Consider the following 18088-nt stretch of genomic DNA (forward strand, 5'->3'; position numbering starts at 1 on the left):
AGACTGCAATAACTTGGGTGTTACCCCAGCTCAGATAGCAAGGTGTGGCTCCAGGTATAGGCATCACCCACCGGAGTTGAGCTACACTCACCTGTTCTTTTGTAATCCTACCCCTTGTCTCATTTAAATGGCTTCTCCCCACTAAAAAAGTTCAGCATGTGCTCCTCGCTCTCTTTTCTTGCCTGCCTTGTCCCCCTTGTGGGAGCTGCAGCTGAGGAGCGGTCATTGAACCCAAAGAAAAGGTACTTTCTGTGTCTATGTCTTTATTTATTCCCCAAATTCACTTGGAGTGACCCTGACTGGTTTAGTCGTGAGACGTGACAACTTATGTTAGTCCTCAGATTTTTCTGAAATTATCTACAAGGCATGTTGCAAATACATGCTGCAAGCACAATGAGGCAAGCATGCATGTGCACACACCAGCACCGGTGTGTGCCTACACGTGAGCATGACAAATGTTATTCTTCAAGTCTGGGGTGGTTCATCTTTCCTGACTTCATTATTGGAGAAGTGTCTGGTGCTTTGTCAGATTTTTCTTTTAAGCCTTGGCAAAAGAGAACAAATCAGGGAGGTACAGGTGCTTCCTTTACAAGCACCCTTATGTTCCTACTTTGTCCTCTCCCTCTCACCCTCTAGGGTTCTCCAAAAATGTTGCAAAAGGTAGGGGGCATCCAGGCCTCACCCTATTGTTCCATTCCCAGCCAATAGTGACTTCACTTGACTTCAGCCATTCCTCTGAGTGCTTGTCCTTGGGATGACTAATACATAAGTGGCCAGGAATCCTTTTGAAGAAAACCTTTATCCTGCAGAAACTATTAGCCTTGACCTAATTAATGGGTCTTTAGATCTGCAGAAAACCTAATTTTCAAGGCACTGACTTTTGAATTTCCTGGCTACTTCCTGGGAACAAGCATTTAGCAAATGACAAGAAAGGGCAATTTAAAGCAGGGCTTTGGTAATCTGTGAACACACTGGGAGCTCAATTCTGAAGATAAGGTAGCATAATATGCTTATTCCTGTGGTAATAACCTTCTTTGTTAAAAAGTTGTCTCTTGTTCAAGGAACGAGTGGTTAGGAGTGCTGTTTTGCTTTTTTGCAAAGCTGTATGAGGTAAATTAGAAATCAGAAGCCCCATCAAATATTAAGACTAGAAACCCATCCTTTAAATTTCTGACTATGAATTCATAAGACCCTTTCCAAATCAGGTCTAGCAAGGGTTTTTTTTTTTTTTTTTTTCGGACTTTCTGTGTGATTTATCAAAGAGCAACAGTGTATCTGAAGTAATTTTCAGAAATGGCAATTTACAAGTAGACTTTTATCAGAAACTTCCTGGTGATGGCAGGTCTCTTCATTTCACCACCCACTCCCAAATGCTTTTGTGAAGACACTGTTTGCATGAAAAATTTCTGAGTCACAGTTGATTTAGTTCAGTGTTCCCAATGAACAAGGCAACTAAATCTAGCAGTAGTTTTCTGGAAGCAAGGTTTTAGAAAAGCCCTATACACGTCATAAGTGGAAAGAAAGATAATCTTAAGAGTGTCAGCCTTGGGCTGGGGCTGTAGCTCAGTGGTAGAGTGCTTGCCTCGAATTTGGAAGGCCCTGGGTTCTATCCTCAGCACCATGTAAAAATAAAATAAAGGTATTGTGTCCATCTACAACTAAAAAAATAAAAATAAAAAAAGAGTGTCAGCCTCTTTAGCGTCACCCTTTCCTGACCTTAGATAAATATGGCCCATTATTTCTTCTCATGTTTATTGATAGAGGGGGTGTATATGCCCTCATGGATCAGATTCAAGGCAGGGAAATAGTAAGCCTGTTCATGTAGTATTTAAACAAATCCCAGAAGGGGGTAAGTATTTCAGCTCTGAGTGGAGAGAAGAAATAGGAGTAAGTATGAAGAAAATCTCATTCCTTCAATCACCAACCTCATCTATTTGAAAACAGAGAGGAAAAGAGAGCGAGAAAAAGAAAAAAAGAAATGACTACAACCTATAATACTTGTCTTACTCTTGAAATACAATTTCAGGCCTTCTGATATCTTCTAAGCTGCCCCACCTACAAATACCATGGTATATCAGCAATTTAATCAAAAATGATGTATTGATCCATTTATATAATCTGCCCTGTATGTTATCTAGCTCATTATGAACTAAGACAGAGAATGTTCCCCAACTCCTGATTTAAATATTTTTCTAATGGAAGTTATTTTCTGTCACCTGTGAGCAATTGTTTTAATTATTTTTTTAAAGTGTACAACATGCTTAAGTCAGCGTGTTCTGGAGGTAAAAGATGAGGTGGTCCTACCATTATCTCACTACCTTTCTCATCTCTTCTTACCTTCCCTCCTGTTTGCCGATTTGCTTCAGCATGTGAATTTTATCAAACCAAATAAATCAGTCAAGATGGGAAAGCTAATTTTGTTTGAGTGATGCTATATGTCAAGCTGGGGAGAAAAAAGATGCCAATACCGCCTTTTAGATTTCTACCAACCAAAGGCAGAAATACTGCATCATGGCCACTGAGTGCCTACCCATCCCCCTTCACTGGATCGCTGTTCATTCTTGGTTTATCATTTCTCTTCTGGCTTTCTCTCTTTCTCTGCACCTTATGACGCCAAAATGATTTAAGAAATTTTTAAAATCAGCTTCTAGACCTTTCCCTGGGTTTTAAGTTATACTATTAGTGCTGCCACAAATGGATTAGCAAACAAAACTGAAGCGTTGACTCTGAAAGCCACAAGCAGACACACTTCAGTTGATGCTCAGTGGACAGAAGACAGTGGAGGGTCATCCAGGCCTGTGGAGGCCCAGGAACAGCCTTACATGCCAATCTGTCCTGCAGGAAAAGGCCAGGGGGCGCTGGGAACACTAGGTGAAAAGACAGGTGGTCATGGGGAAGAGAAATCAACCTTTGTGAGCACCAAGGGCAGACCAGTGTCTTAGATCAGATTCCCCAGAAGCAGACCCTGAGATAGGGATTTATGTACAGTGACTCATCAAAGAATGACTCCCAAAGGAAGGAGGTGAAGGAGAGAGGGACAGAAAGGCAGGGAAGGGGAGGGGACCTAGCCAGGCTGCCATTTTATACCAGGTCTTTTAGCCACTGGCTTCCATTTGACTCTGCAGGGGGCTCTGGTGTGCAGTAAGTTATGCCTCAGAGTCATCCAGACCCAAAGCAAGAAAGGTGATCTTTCTTCTGACCTGTCAGTCATTGCTCTGGTCCAAATGTGTCCTCCAAATTTCATGTGTTAGAAAGTTAATTTACAGAGTCATATGTTCATGGTATTTGAATGGTGGGGCTGTAGGGAGGTGATTGGGCCATAAGGGCTCTGCTTTCATGAATGGACTAGCCCATTCCTGTATTAATAGATAAATGGATTGTGCCAGGAGTGACTTTGTTATAAGAGTCAGCTCTCTCTGGAATATTTGTTCTGTCTCTCCACATAATGCCCTTTGCCATGGCATGTTATAAGGAGGATCTCACCAGATGCCAGCATCGTGTTCTTGGATTTCCCAGCCTCTGGAACCATAAAAGGAATAAATGTGTATTCTTTGTAAATTCCCCAGTCTCAGGCACTTAGTTATAATGATAGAAAATAGACTGAGACGGTCACTGAATGTTGCAGTGGAAGGGTATTATTCTGAGATAGTTCTGCATATAGGCAAAGTGTTCTCAAGTAGGCTGTAGGTGTTGGAGATGGCAAACCAAGGCCAGAAGATGCATGAAGACACTAAAATGGTATTCTGGGCATTTGGGTGTTACACTGATTTTAGGCTGGTTCCGTACAAGGTGCTTTTCATTTCTTTTCATCCTCACACTATCTCTGAACATGCATAAATCCCTGTCACATCCTCTGTGGGAAGAGAAGCTAATCTAGCCTCAGATTTCCATCTTGATTTGTTTCTGTGGACCCTGAAACTTTCTGATATGCAAGTTAGTTGTGAGAAACTTTAGTAGGACTAGGGTGACCTCCAGTGGCTAGATTGGATCTGCTGTACAGAGAGACATTTCTAAACTGGTGTGAGCATCTTTAGCAGCATTCAGAATCATTGCTCTCAGGGCCACATTCTCAGAGGGACTCTCATCCTCCCCGTACACACACACACACACACACACACACATCTTAAAGTCTGCTTGACATTTGGCATAGGTGGGGCTAGTGATATGCCTGTATTGCTGATCTTATAATAAATTTAACTAATTTAAAATTTTACAAATTAGGGAAAGCCAACATTTTACTTTCAGATTCGATTTGCTTGTTTGCTTTTGATATGGAGCCCTAGAGAGTTTATAATTTGTTTTAGTTGATTTCATTCATTTATAGAAAACTAGCAATAGCATCTTGTGCTCAGAGAGTAGAAGCTTGTCTAGAAAACAATGAGCACAACTCCTAGCCTCCTCCAGGGTGCCATGGGGTAGCTGAAAGGCATAGGGCTTGGTGTCCCAAGTCATTCACTTTGGTAAAGTTTGGAAATAGGGATCTGAAGCCAGAGAGTCTGGCTTCACAATCCACTGGCCATCCATGACCATCTGCTGGAATATGATTAAAGGAAAATTCATCTGGGTATCTACTTCATCTAACAGAAAGTTTCTCACCTGGGGGCTATTTTGATCACTAACTGCACCTGCTGGAGACATTTGGCAATGTATAGAGAAATGTTTGGTTGTCACAACTGGAGGGGAGCACCAATGGCATGGAGAGGGAGAGGCTAGACATCCAACAATAGGAAAGCTGCCGAGGTGGAGAAGCCCTAAGCCCTACTTTAAGAGGTGGTATTCATCAATGTATGAGTTTTGAAAGAATGACAAATTCAAGGAAGGCCTAAGCAATTATCTGACTGGGTGTTTGTTTTCCAAGTCCAATTTGGAGTGTATTTGTTCTGTAACGAGCCATTAGGTAGAGCTGGTACTTGAAAGATAGGTTTGGGCAGGTTCATCCTGACACACATACCACCACGCCAGCCAGAGCCCAAAACAGACAGAACTGCCATCTGCAATAAGCTGCTTACAAGAAAGCACCAGATGCCTCCTTTCTCCATGATTTTAAATGTGTTCCTTTTGCTTTATGCCCTACTTGTGCACATCCTTGTTCCTGAGATTTAACATCTTGCCAAACGTCCCCCATCAGCTCCAGGAGGGCTCTGAGCTTGTGAAGGCTGACGTGTGATAGGGTTAAGAAGATTATTTGCATTTCTTCTGGAGTCCATTTTTCGTCTCCTCTAGAAGATTGCTTAATTGCTTTTCAAACAGCGATCACGTCCTCCTCACTTTACAGAGTCTTCTTGATGATTACAATGTCCTATTATTTTTCAAATAAAAATAGCACTGCCTTACCCCTCTGTAATGTATGCACTGTCGATTTCAATAGCACCAGCTGTCTCTGCCCGACACGGATCTCTGTTTGCCTTTATTTCCCCTCCTCTGATATTGTCATCCAGTTTAACCTTTCTTGGGAGAGCTTCCTAGGCACATGATTGTATTTATAGAATCGCTGTGCATTTGTGGATACAATTAAAATTTAAACATTGCACACTGAACCCACTGTTGACACTTCTCATTTCTTAGAGGAAGAATTTACTTAAACATTAATGACTAAATGTGCAATGAATGTTTCAGAGTGTAGTTCAGTTCTGAGAAGGGGAGAAAGATACCAATCAGTTCTCATCTGTAATAACTGTGGATTAAAAGAGAAATGTCATCAGAGACCTAATGCCTCATTTGAAATGTGTTGTTGCTTTTTCTCATACTCAAAGCATACATGGATGTATACCTGAATGAAACCTAAACTTAATTGTTGCTCTAGTCTGCCTTGTTATTTTTTATAGTTTGAATATGGCTCACATGATTTTTAAAACTTGTTATTAAATTTAAAAGATGCAAAAACCTCTTTTCCTTATATGACATTGTACTGAGTTTTTCAGAATGGAAGCTTTGAGCCACAGGAAAGCAAAAGATGGCTAAAATATATACAAGGAGTTGGAAGCTGGGTTTGAGTCCTACAAACACTATATTCCTGTGCCTTCTCCCCTCCTGAGACTTGTCAATGAAGAGACATCCACAAAGTGAAAGAACCAAATGAGTTGTAAATATCATCTTAATTAGTCTTTAGGCAAGCATCCGAATACCTCATCTTCCAATATGAGACTTCTGTGACATAGGAGGGTCTGGAGAATGTGGCTCAGAGTGGGAAGTCTACATAAGATTTCCTATTTCCTTGCATCCAGGTCACCTGCTCTGTGGAATGGGATTCAATTAGCCATGTGGACCAACGTCTGATCCACTTGAGTACTAATGGGAAAGTTAAAACAATAGAGAAGATGAGTAGGTGCTGTGATACCTTGTTCCATATCATCTGTATCTTTGCCCCATGGCATTTTGGGTCATGGGAGTTCACTTGTTCATGGTAGTCTGGAGATGGCAGGGAATTAACACCCCGGGAGCCTTTAAGCAATGATTGGCAGGGTTGGTATAGCACACCCTACCTGGGGAGGGGAAGCCTGTCAATTGTGGAATCTTCATTATTTCCCAGAAGTCCCTAGTGAGACTAAGTTCCAGGATCCCACAAAAATGGCCTTCTCCATATCACTCCCACCCTTTGTGGCTTTCTTCTCTTCCTGCTTCACTTTGCTACTTTCCTGCTCATCTTCCCAGGATTCACCTTCTAAACAAATTGCTTGGAATAGGATCCTTGTTTCAGAGTCAGCTTCTTGGGGGAGCCAAGGACAAAAATATGCCTGGCTCTGTTCCTACCAGGCAGGACCTGCCTGGGGGGAATTGGAGACATACAGCATGTGGGAAAAATACTTAGCACTCCAAGGCACAAGAGGTGACACAGTCGTATGTCTTCTAAGCCCTGTTAGTCCCAACCTAGTTGTAGAACTTGGCCCATTGAGTGTCTCAGATTCTGACCAGTAAGACTTGCCATTCCGTCACCACTGGGGAAGAACTAGAAGGCAGGGTAGCAGAAGAGTTGGGATATTCCCCTCAGGTTCCCAGCTCATCCTACTCCTCCTTTCCCAAGTAAAAGAAAAAAAGCTAAAGCAAAGATTTCTTTTCCCAATAGTTCAGGTTCATCCCAGGCTATTCCCATGGCAAACCTGCAAATGCTCCAAGCTGCCTGTGGTCAGAATTTTCTGCCAGCCCACATCCCTGCAGGAAGGCAGCATAGGATTTGTCTCTATTTCATATTCAAAGCTTCTTACCCTTCCAGACACCCATCGCTTTCAGATTCATCACAGAGTTCTTTACTATTCAAACACGACTGTTCTTTAATTTCTCCACTGCCTGGTAGGAACACGACTCAGAGCTGTGAAAGACTTGTAGCGCAGCCTTTTGGGTGTACTTTATTAAAAGGTAAGATTATGCTTGAAGCAAAGGTTAGGCAAACATTTGCTCAATGCCTTAGAACTCAACAGAGAAGGAGAATTTTCTCAAGTCAGGAAGCTGCAGAAAATGGCTGCCAGGTTAAGAAAGGTCTTTACTTAAAGGTCATACAAAATATAATGGGAAAAGATTTTTAAAAGCTTGAAATCAGGGCTTTTTAAATTTAATTTAATTTAATTTAATTTTTTAGGGAGAGTGATTCCTAGTAGATATTTCTTTTATTTTCCAACTTTCAAAAATTTATGTCAGTCTTGAGACAAAGTTATTCTCAAGTGCAAATGTATAATTGAAGGGGTGCCAATAAATTGGCTCTTGGTGAAGCCTCTAATTTAAATAGGAGGAAAGTTATTAAGCATTTGGAGATACCAGCCTCCCCTTAACCATCAAGACTCACCAAATGCCTTGCACCTTTGTAGCTCTGTTTTTCTCTGGACAGCTCCAAGTTCTAGATAACCAGGTCTGGTCCTGTTTGCTGTCATTTCATATCTTCTCTCTCTCTCTCTCTCTCTCTCTCTCTCTCTCTCTCTTTCTCCCTTTCTTGTTGTCTTTCTACCAATGATTAAACCCAGGGGTGCTTTACCACAAAACTTCATCCTAGCCCCTTTTAATTTTTTATTTTGAGACAGGGTCTCACTAAGTTGCTGAGGGTCTTGCTAATTTGTTGGGGCTGGACTCAAACTTGTGATCCTACTGCCTCAGCCTCTTGAGTCATGGGATTACAGGTATGCACCACCACACTGGGCTAGAGCTGCACTTCTTGAATCTGTTCCAGGGCCAGAAACTTTACATTTCACAGTTGTGAATTTTGCAGAGCCTTTCCACCAGAGGAAGGAATTGCAGAGCCTGGCAGGGAAATAGGGACCGTACCTAAGTTTGGAAAGCTCAATTTTCCCAGAGACCCACATGTAGGAGGCCACCCAATACTATGAGCAGGCTCCAGGCAATACTCATTCCATGATCAAACAATGAAGAGGTTAGGATGCTTTTTGGTTATTTCCCAAGTCCTAGGCTATGTGCCCTTTAAGATCCAGCATCATTTCTCTTTCCCATCTGATTTAATAAAACCCTCTCAAAAACTTGTTTGAATGTGTTACATGGTATTAAAATGACACAGGTGGATTTGATGGATGGTTTTGCTTCTGTGAGATTTGTAGCAGGTAGTTCACTTCTCTAAGATTGATTGGTACCAGTTGTAAACATTGTAAAACACTGCTTTACTTGCTAAATAGTCACTATCTTGAAGCCTCCCTCCTCCAAGTGTCTGTCCCTTCATTGCCACACCCGCTTCATAAGCTCCTATCCTGATACCACAAAGATCTCTGACAGTTACAGGATTAATGCTTGGAATAACATATATCCTCCTGGACTCTGCTTCATTTTGATAGACTGGTGCACATTCTCTCTAATCCTATGCATTAATCCAGTGACACTCAGCTCTCCTCACTTTCCTTCTCTGTGGGATCTGGCTCTTCAAAGTCTTCAGTTTATTGGTTATTTCCGGACGGCTCAAACTTATTTCCTATATTTTGCCCATCTTTTCTGGTTTTCTTTGCGAGGATTTGGGATGCAATGATAAGTCTATCACTACTGGAAGCAGGAACTTCTTCAGTGGGACAGATAAGTCCCTGTTAAACTACTAAGAGTTTGGTTACTTGCAGCCAAATGAATCCCTAACTGATAAGCTTGCTGAGACCATGCTGTACATGTGATCTATGCTCAGTTGGCATGTGTAACTGAGAAGGAGACTGAGAAGCCTGCCTCAATTGGAGGGGAGAAACATAAGAAAGCAGAATCTTGAAAAAAAGTTAGGACTTCAGGATAATGAGAGAAAGATAATTTGTTTTTTTTTTTTTTTAATTTTTTATTGTGGGTTGTTCAAAACATTACAAATTTCTTGACATATCATATTCCACACTTTGATTCAAGTGGGTTATGAACTCCCACCTTCACCCCATACACAGATTGCAGATTCACATCAGTTACACATCCATTGATTTACAAATTGCCATACTAGTGTCTGTTGTGCTCCGCTGCCCTTCCCATCATCCACCCTCCCCCCTCCCCACCTCTCCCCTCCCCTCCCCTCCTCTCTCTCTACCCCCTCCACTGTATAACCCTGAGGGTCTCCTTCCATTACCGTGCAATTTCCCTTCTCTCTCCCTTTCCCTCCCACCTCTCATCCCTGTTAAATGTTAATCTTCTTCTCCTGTTCTTCGTCCCTACTCTGTTCTTAGTTACTTTCCTTATATCAAAGAAGACATTTGGCATTTGTTTTTTAGGGATTGGCTAGCTTCACTTAGCATAATCTGCTCTAATGCCATCCATTTCCCTGTAAATTCTATGATTTTGTCATTTTTTAATGCAGAGTAATACTCCATTGTGTATAAATGCCACATTTTTTTTATCCATTCGTCTATTGAAGGGCATCTAGGTTGGTTCCACAGTCTTGCTATTGTGAACTGTGCTGCTATGAACATCGATGTAGCAGTGTCCCTGTAGCATGCTCTTTTTAGGTCTTTAGGGAATAGACCAAGAAGGGGAATAGCTGGGTCAAATGGTGGCTCCATTCCCAGCTTTCCAAGAAATCTCCATACTGCTTTCCAAATTGGCTGCACCAATCTGCAGTCCCACCAGCAATGTACAAGTGTACCCCAATGGTACAGAATAGAGGACACAGAAACCAATCCACAAAACTACAACTATCTTATATTTGATAAAGGGGCTAAAAGCATGCAATGGAGGAAGGATAGCATCTTCAACAAATGGTGCTGGGAAAACTGGAAATCCATATGCAACAAAATGAAACTGAATCCCTTTCTCTCGCCATGCACAAAAGTGAATTCAAAATGGATCAAGGAGCTTGATATCAAATCAGAGACGCGCCGTCTGATAGAAGAAAAAGTTGGCTACGATCTACATACTGTGGGGTCGGGCTCCAAATTCCTCAATAGGACACCCATAGCACAAAAGTTAATAACTAGAATCAACAAATGGGACTTACTCAAACTAAAAAGTTTTTTCTCAGCAAAAGAAACAATAAGAGAGGTAAATAGGGAGCCTACATCCTGGGAACAAATCTTTACTCCTCACACTTCAGATAGAGCCCTAATATCCAGAATATACAAAGAACTCAAAAAATTAGACAATAAGAGAACAAACAACCCAATCAACAAATGGGCCAAGGACCTGAACAGACACTTCTCAGAGGAGGACATACAGTCAATCAACAAGTACATGAAAAAATGCTCAACATCTCTAGCTGTCAGAGAAATGCAAATCAAAACCACCCTAAGATACCATCTCACTCCAGTAAGATTGGCAGCCATTAGGAAGTCAAACAACAACAAGAGAAAGATAATTTGGATTTCTTCATTTTGGGGGGGAAAAAAAGAAAAGAGGAAGAGATCCATAAAGTGTACTAACAGGATGAAAGGGTTATTAGAAAAGTTTTGAAACTGCTGAGTGGTAATATTTTTAACTCAAGTTAATAACTTTCTGGAAACCCATGAGGGAGGCATTTTGTCTTAGCTTTGCCATTAAGCACAAAGCCTAAACTTTAGGCACATGATTTATAGCCCTCAGAGCTCTGCAGATTTCATTAAAAAGTACTAAATAAAGCCTGACACCTCCCATGGTGTTCCATAGGCTGGGATATGGAGAGATAAGGAATCTTTTCCAAGGTCAAACTCTAGGCAGCAGTGAGCCCACAGATATGAGGTTCACTGAAAAATAAACATTACCTCTCTCTCTCTCTCTCTCTCTCTCTCTCTCTCTCACACACACACACACACACACACACACACACACACACACACACACGTAGTGGGTTAGAAATAGTCTAAGTCTTTTGCCCTCTAAGACAGGTTGTATTTTCCAAAAATGGTCTATCAAACCACATGCTCTTACTAGGATGGACACAGATTCTCTTTCATTAAGAAGTGAAGTCTCCTCCTTTCCTTTGCAGCTGGGTTGAAGTGTGGAGCTGGAGAACATGATGCTATATACCTCTAAAGATAAGTCAAAAAAGAAAATGCTACTTTCACTGGCCTTCTTGGAACTGTTGACCTTGAACTCTGCCACCAGTCACATGGAAAGTTCTGGCCAAAGACCTTGCTGAGGTACTATTTGACATCCAGCATTGACTACCCATTATCAATGTCACTAGCAGCAGCAGCAGCTGTGTGAGCAAACGAGGCTTCATTAAATTCCATTCTCCAGCCTTTGACTGCCTCCATGGACACTGCAAGGAGCAGAGATGAGCACCCTACAGCAATTCCCAATTTGCAAGTTCATGGGCAAAATGAATGTTGCTTTTTTTTAAAAAAAAAAAAGCATAATTAACTTTATTTTTTTATTTTTATTTCTTACATACGTGACAATAGTGGAATGCATGTAAAATTAGGAGTGGTTTGTTATGCATCAAAAACTAACTCCCCTTCCCTAGTTCTGTCGTAATGCTTATGAGAATTGCTCAGATATCATTCATGACAGAAGTTACCTGACACACAGTCTACCAAATGCTTTAGTGGTTCAAGTGAAGACATAAAGGTGAAACTCTGGCTCAATAAAGCTTCCATCTGGCATGAAGTTTTCCTTGTTGGCATGACTGGCAAAAATATTGAGTGCAGTTCTAGCCCCACCCTATGAGTGGATTTGGCATTAGAGTCTGTGTGGGTAACTGTATTGAGAAAAAAATCAGAGACAAAGGTGAAGGAAGATTTGACAGAGACCAGAAACCGAATGTCCATATCTATTTTCTCCTCCTTCCCTTGATATCTTTCAGGAGGGCAGATAAATATCCAGTGTCTCATTGCGGGGTTCTTCTGCCCAGAGGAGTCCAAGCCACCCTAAATCTTAATATCTCAAATAATTAACAAATAATAAAACTCAAACACTCAGAAATATATTTACAAACAGTGAAGGCCATGATAGATCTAGTCCACCTGGGTTCTTGAACTAGACAAAGAGAAAATGGCCCCCGTGGTTTATTTAAGGGGGTACACCAAAGGCAGGGGTAAGGTTTTAAGGGTGGAGTCTTACTTTGCGATGTCTTGCAGTCAGCAGGTTGATTGACGTTTTGGCAAGTCATACCTATCTCAGGTGCTGTGTGGAATCTTAGGCAGAGCTTGAGGGGGAAGTTCACTTGCATCAGGCAGTCAATCCCTGTTGGGGTACTCCAGGGAGTTCCCAGTGCCAAACTTATCCCCTCAGGAGGCTACTAATCACACACAGTCCACACACAGCCCACAGACAGCTCATGACAGATATCGAGTTCCTGACTTTTAACAGCCCAGAGACCATTTTGAATAATGATTCCTGTTGCAGATGCATATGATGCTCCAAGCGACTCCCCTGCAGTGCATTGAGTCTTGCTGCAGACAAGGAGGAGAGATCCACTGCCGCCACACCAATTGTGCATACTCCCTCTGTTCTATTTTCTGAAGCTGTAGAAATAATCTACAATCCAGATGAGCAGGGGCTACTGCCCTGGGGACACCCCTTCACAATGGGGGATAAAAGGTGATGGATAAATGTTACAGCCTCCCCTTCCTCAAATGGAGTAATGCTGAGCTATGTTCCACAAGGTCCCTCAGAGAAAACCTGATACTGAACCCCAATTGCCCACAGCAGTAAGCTGCTCCATAACACTCCTTTATCTGGCTTTTTTCCTTTCCCTGTCTCACTTTTCCGACTCACCTACTTCTACAGGTTGGGATCAGGTCCAGAATAAAATGCTTATGATGAAGTCCTTATTTCAGGGTCTGATTTTTAGGGAACACAAATCAACAGAATTACATTACCCAGCTTCCCTTGCAGCCACATATGGCTACATATCTATTTTTCTTGGCCGCACGGTTACTCGATAAATTATGATTTCTCTTTTGTTTCTCTTAGTCAACCATTGTAGGGTGTGGCCTGTTGTCTAAACTTTCTTAGCTTAGAAATAAAGATAATAAATTTCAGAGCCCAAGAGCCATGTTTTTTTGTGGGGGAGGGTGGTACTAAGGATTAAACTCAGTGGCACTCAACCAATGAGTCACATCCCCAGCCCTCTTTTGTATTTTATTTAGAGATAGGGTCTCCCTGAGTTGCTTAGCACTTCACCATTGCCAAGAGCCATGTTTCTAGGGTTCAAATCCTGGTTTACTCACTTACCAACTTTGGAAGTTTGCTTAACTTTGCTATGTCTCAGTTTTCTCACCTATAAGAAAAAGATGATAACAATAATAGTAACCTGCTTGTGGGTGTGAAATAAGGACATATATGTTAAGTGTTAGGAAAGTGCCTGATGAATAATGTTAAATCACAGAAGTAATATAATATATATATACATATATACACATATATATCATATATATATACATATACACATATATAAAATATAATATATATAATATTATATTATATATATGTATATATCAGTATTTTTGTGATATTTCTGTACATATATGTGTATACACACACACACACATATATTTATTTTTTTTAGAAAAAGCAGCAAAAAGTGTTATTGCTTTGCTAGCAAAGGAGAAACACAGGGGACTCCTGTCCCAGAGGCTGTGATTCTTTCCATCAGGGAAAACAGGAGGTTTTTAAAGAGGTGATTCAAGGGCTACATTCCTCCTATTCTCTGTTGGAGCTGTAATTCACTATTAATTTGGGAGACAGTCATTTCTGAGATCTTCTTGTGCCATCCCCAAGGTCTGGATTACTTTATTTCTGAAATGGGTGTGTACTCAAGGACAGATAACTCTGCCTAACTCCGCCAAAATTAGGGAGCGAGAGGGAGGGAGAGGAAGAGAAAAAAAACATGTTGTTTTAAAAATGTCACAGGGCTCTGTTCAATGCATGAGGTGGACCATGGTTACATTTCTCCACTGTCAATTTCTACATTCCATTTTTATGGGAAAATGGGTGAGACATCTTCAAACTGCTTCTGCTGAGAGAGGGTGAAGTTGGGGGAAATGCCCTGATGCCCTTGTTCTCTGTCAGGTGGAGTGTGGACAGTTAAGGGTATTCAGCATCAGTCTTGATAGATAAGTGCAGATCAATGTTCAGACTCTGATTTCTATCAGTACATTAAAATTTGATGGACTTTGCTAATCATAGCCAATTTAATCACATATACAACTCTTTTAGAGATTTACCTTTCATAAACCTTCTGAAACTTCTTAGTTTTGTGCTGTCTTTCATCTTGAACTTTAACACAAGAAGCTTTACCATATAAAATACTTTCTCATGCAGACACATTTCTTTTACCCTCTAATTTTCCATTCTAAAATGCATTTCCATACCTATAACTTTCTTTTCTTTTATCTTTTCTAGTTTTAGTTCCTTTCTTAAATTCATATTCTGAAACAATCTTTATGAATGTTATCTGTGAATTTAATTTACACAACAAAATTCATCCCCGGAGAGGGTCAGACGATCTGGCATATACAAAAACTTTGCCTTAATCTTTTTTTCCTCCCAATTTGCATTTAAGGGGTTGGAACACAATGCCATCAACTTTAAGTGAGATCCCCATTGTCAATTGTACCCATAGCCTCCTTTGGGGCCTTTTTATTATTCTAGGCATATGGATATTCAATGGAGGAGGCCCTCTGCATCCTTTTTTTTTAGGCTTCCTTGAAGATCCCTATGCCAAACCTGCCAACAAAACACAGGTTGGCTTTAGTTTCTGTTTTTTATTTTATTTTATTTTATTTTATTTTTTTCCTCTTTTCTGGGTGCAGTTGTTTATCCTGCTTGTCTCCCCAAGCATTCAGTTGGATGGGTTACTGTTAGAGCAAGAACTCCTCTGCTCCAGTAATGGTGGATATCCCCTGGCCAAATGGGTTTTCTGTCAGATTTTAAAGGGGAGACCATACCTGTCCCCGGGTTATAAACTGATAGTGCTGGAACCTACTGCCACATATCCTTTGTGGTCAGAGTCACCACCCTCTATGAGCAAAATGGGCTGAAAGGCAGGGTAGAGGCCATATTCTCTTTGCCTATTTTCCTACATTCCAAGCTGCTTTCCTGGGATTGCCCCCCACCAAGGCTAGTATCCTTGACCTTTAAGGAGATAATCTGCAGCTGCCTGGGGTTGGGCTTAGGAACAGAGCTGGAGGTGACAGCACTGAGTTTAAAAGATTTAAATATTTTTAACTCTTTCTTCTGGTGTCCTGTTATCCTTGCACACAAGAGGCAGTGCTTTTTTGCACTTTCAACTTAGTTCTTGACTGTTCAGATTCCTTATTATGTAACTTCATAAATGCCTGTACATAACAGAATCTCTTCCATATATTTCACCCCTGACAGACTAACTCCAACTGCAAGATTGTATAATAATCCAGAAAACCAGTCAAATGTCAGGTTATGTAACAATAAAACATCTTTCCTCTTAGACAGGCTTAGACCTATAGATGACCCATTCAGCCAAAGTCTTTCTTTCCAAGAGACTACTTATTGGTAAGATCAATTTAGCATGGCCCATTTTTAAAGGGCCAGTAACAGATTGTTAAAACATACACACATTCATGTATGACTAAAAAATAAATAAATAAATAAAAATTTAAAAAAAAGGAAAAAACATACACACATACACACACACACACACAACCAGGGAGGATCCCTGAAACCATGGCTGACATGGGAATCTTTAAAACAGGAAGAATTACACAAATTTCTTCCACTTACTTTACCTCTGACAGACCAACACCAACTGCAAGATTGTACAAAAAAGAAACACAGACAGATAATCAGAAAGGAGCCCCCAAGCCATGTCTGACAGACAGGAACATTTTAAACAGCCAATATCTTTCCTAAAAGATTATCCATAAGATCAACAGCAGTATTTGCCCATGTCTTAAAAGAGGCAACAACAGATACAAACAAGCACAAGACAGACAACCATAAGGAATTCCTGAACCTATAGCCAAAGAACAGATGAGAACCAAGAACAGACGAGAATGGAGTAAAATCACGAGATTCTCAAGTCTTGCTTGACCATAAATCCTACACCAAAACAAAATCAAAACCAAAACCAAACAAACAAAAAACACCTCCTATACCAGGGGCACCACTGATGTCTCTACAAAGAGGGACGAGATTTGTGGACTCAAGGGTCTCAGTGTGCACACCAGGGGACTTACCAGATGGCCTAGGATGTTGCGACTTGGAAACTGGGTGTTCCAAACTGGATGTTTCAGTTTCCTTTTTCTCACTGTGGGCCAAGATGGAGCTAGCTGTGTGGTTCAGGAAGAGAAGAAGGAAGTTCCTCAAAGGAAAAGGAGCTTCTGTAATTGCTGGGACAGTTTCTCAGTCCTGCCCTTTACTCACAGGAATCGCTCCTCCAGTTCCATCCAAGGCAAACTCAGCTGTCTCCTAACTCTCCAGCAGCTAGTTCTGCACAAGTTGTAGCCACCTTGCATCAGCAAGGAAATGGGGTTGTTGGGAGAGCCAGGCCTGCTCTAGAAAGCCAGAGTGGGGGCTGTTCTTGGGTCCATTTGGGGTGCCATATTTGTTGCTGAAAGCTCAGTCCTTGTCTCCAATGCCAATCCAATAACAAGGACATGGTTTTGAGAAAAAGGAAACAAAAAGTTTTATTGCTTTTCTAGCAAAGGAGGACTCTTATCCCAGAGGCTGTGATTCTCTTTATATAGTCTTTTTAAAAAAATTGTTCTTATTAGTTATACATGACAGTAGAATGTATTTTGACATATTATACCTATGTGGAGTAGAACTTCTCATTATTTTGTTTCTACATGATGCAGAATTACATGGTCATGTAATCATATAGTCATATGTAATGTCTGATTCATTCTACTACCTTTCCTATTCCCATGCTCTCTCCCTTCTTTTCATTCCCCTTTGTCTAATCCAAAGTACTTTTATTCCTCCTTACTGGCCTTCCCCTTACTGGAGTTAGCATCCGCATAATCAGATAAAATATTCAGGCTTTGGTTTTTTGGGATTGGCTTATTTCACTTAGCATGATAGTCTCCAGTTTTATCCATTTACCTGCAAATGCCATAATTTCATTCTTCTTTATCTTTTTAATATGGCTAAGTAATATTCCATTGTGTATATTATATACCACATTTTCTTAATCCTTTCATCTGTTGAAGGGCACCTAGGTAGGTTACATAGTTTAGATATTGTGAATTGAGCTGCTGTATCTAATCACTCTGATGAAAAAATAATGGTAGATTCCCACTCCCATCCAAGATGTACCAACACGTGAATGATTTGAGGAATTCTGGCTGTGAAATCAAATCAAGAGAATGCCTTACTTGCAAGTGTGCTGATAATGTTGAGAAGGCAAACCAACAGCGCATTGTTGGTGAGGTGATTTCTGAAGACTTGGGTGGCATGAAACTCCTGCAGAAATGGGCACAGGTGGAGGGCCCAATGTTAGAGAGAAGGAGCACATACTGATGGGGGCCATGTTATCCCCAGAGGATTTGCTGAGTTGGTCATGTAATTGGTAGTCTGTTGCTTGGTTCCACTTGCTGTAGTATTTGTGTATTTCCTGATGCCTATGAATTTGAGCAGAGGTGACCCACATGGAAAACAAAGATGGTCTCCTTGACTCTGGTAGGATGAGCACACCTTGTCCATAAGCACATACTCAGCAGATTTCAAGAAAGAATCTCAATGTAGGATCCTTTAAAAAGGAAACTGTCATTGGACATATCTTGAAGATGGGATTGGAAAAGAA

The sequence above is a fragment of the Marmota monax genome, unplaced genomic scaffold (assembly GCF_021218885.2).
Source record: "Marmota monax isolate L192 unplaced genomic scaffold, Marmota_monax_Labrador192_F-V1.1 WCK01_AAM20220418_F8-fsc00005, whole genome shotgun sequence".
In the NCBI taxonomy this organism is placed as follows: Eukaryota; Metazoa; Chordata; class Mammalia; order Rodentia; family Sciuridae; genus Marmota; species Marmota monax.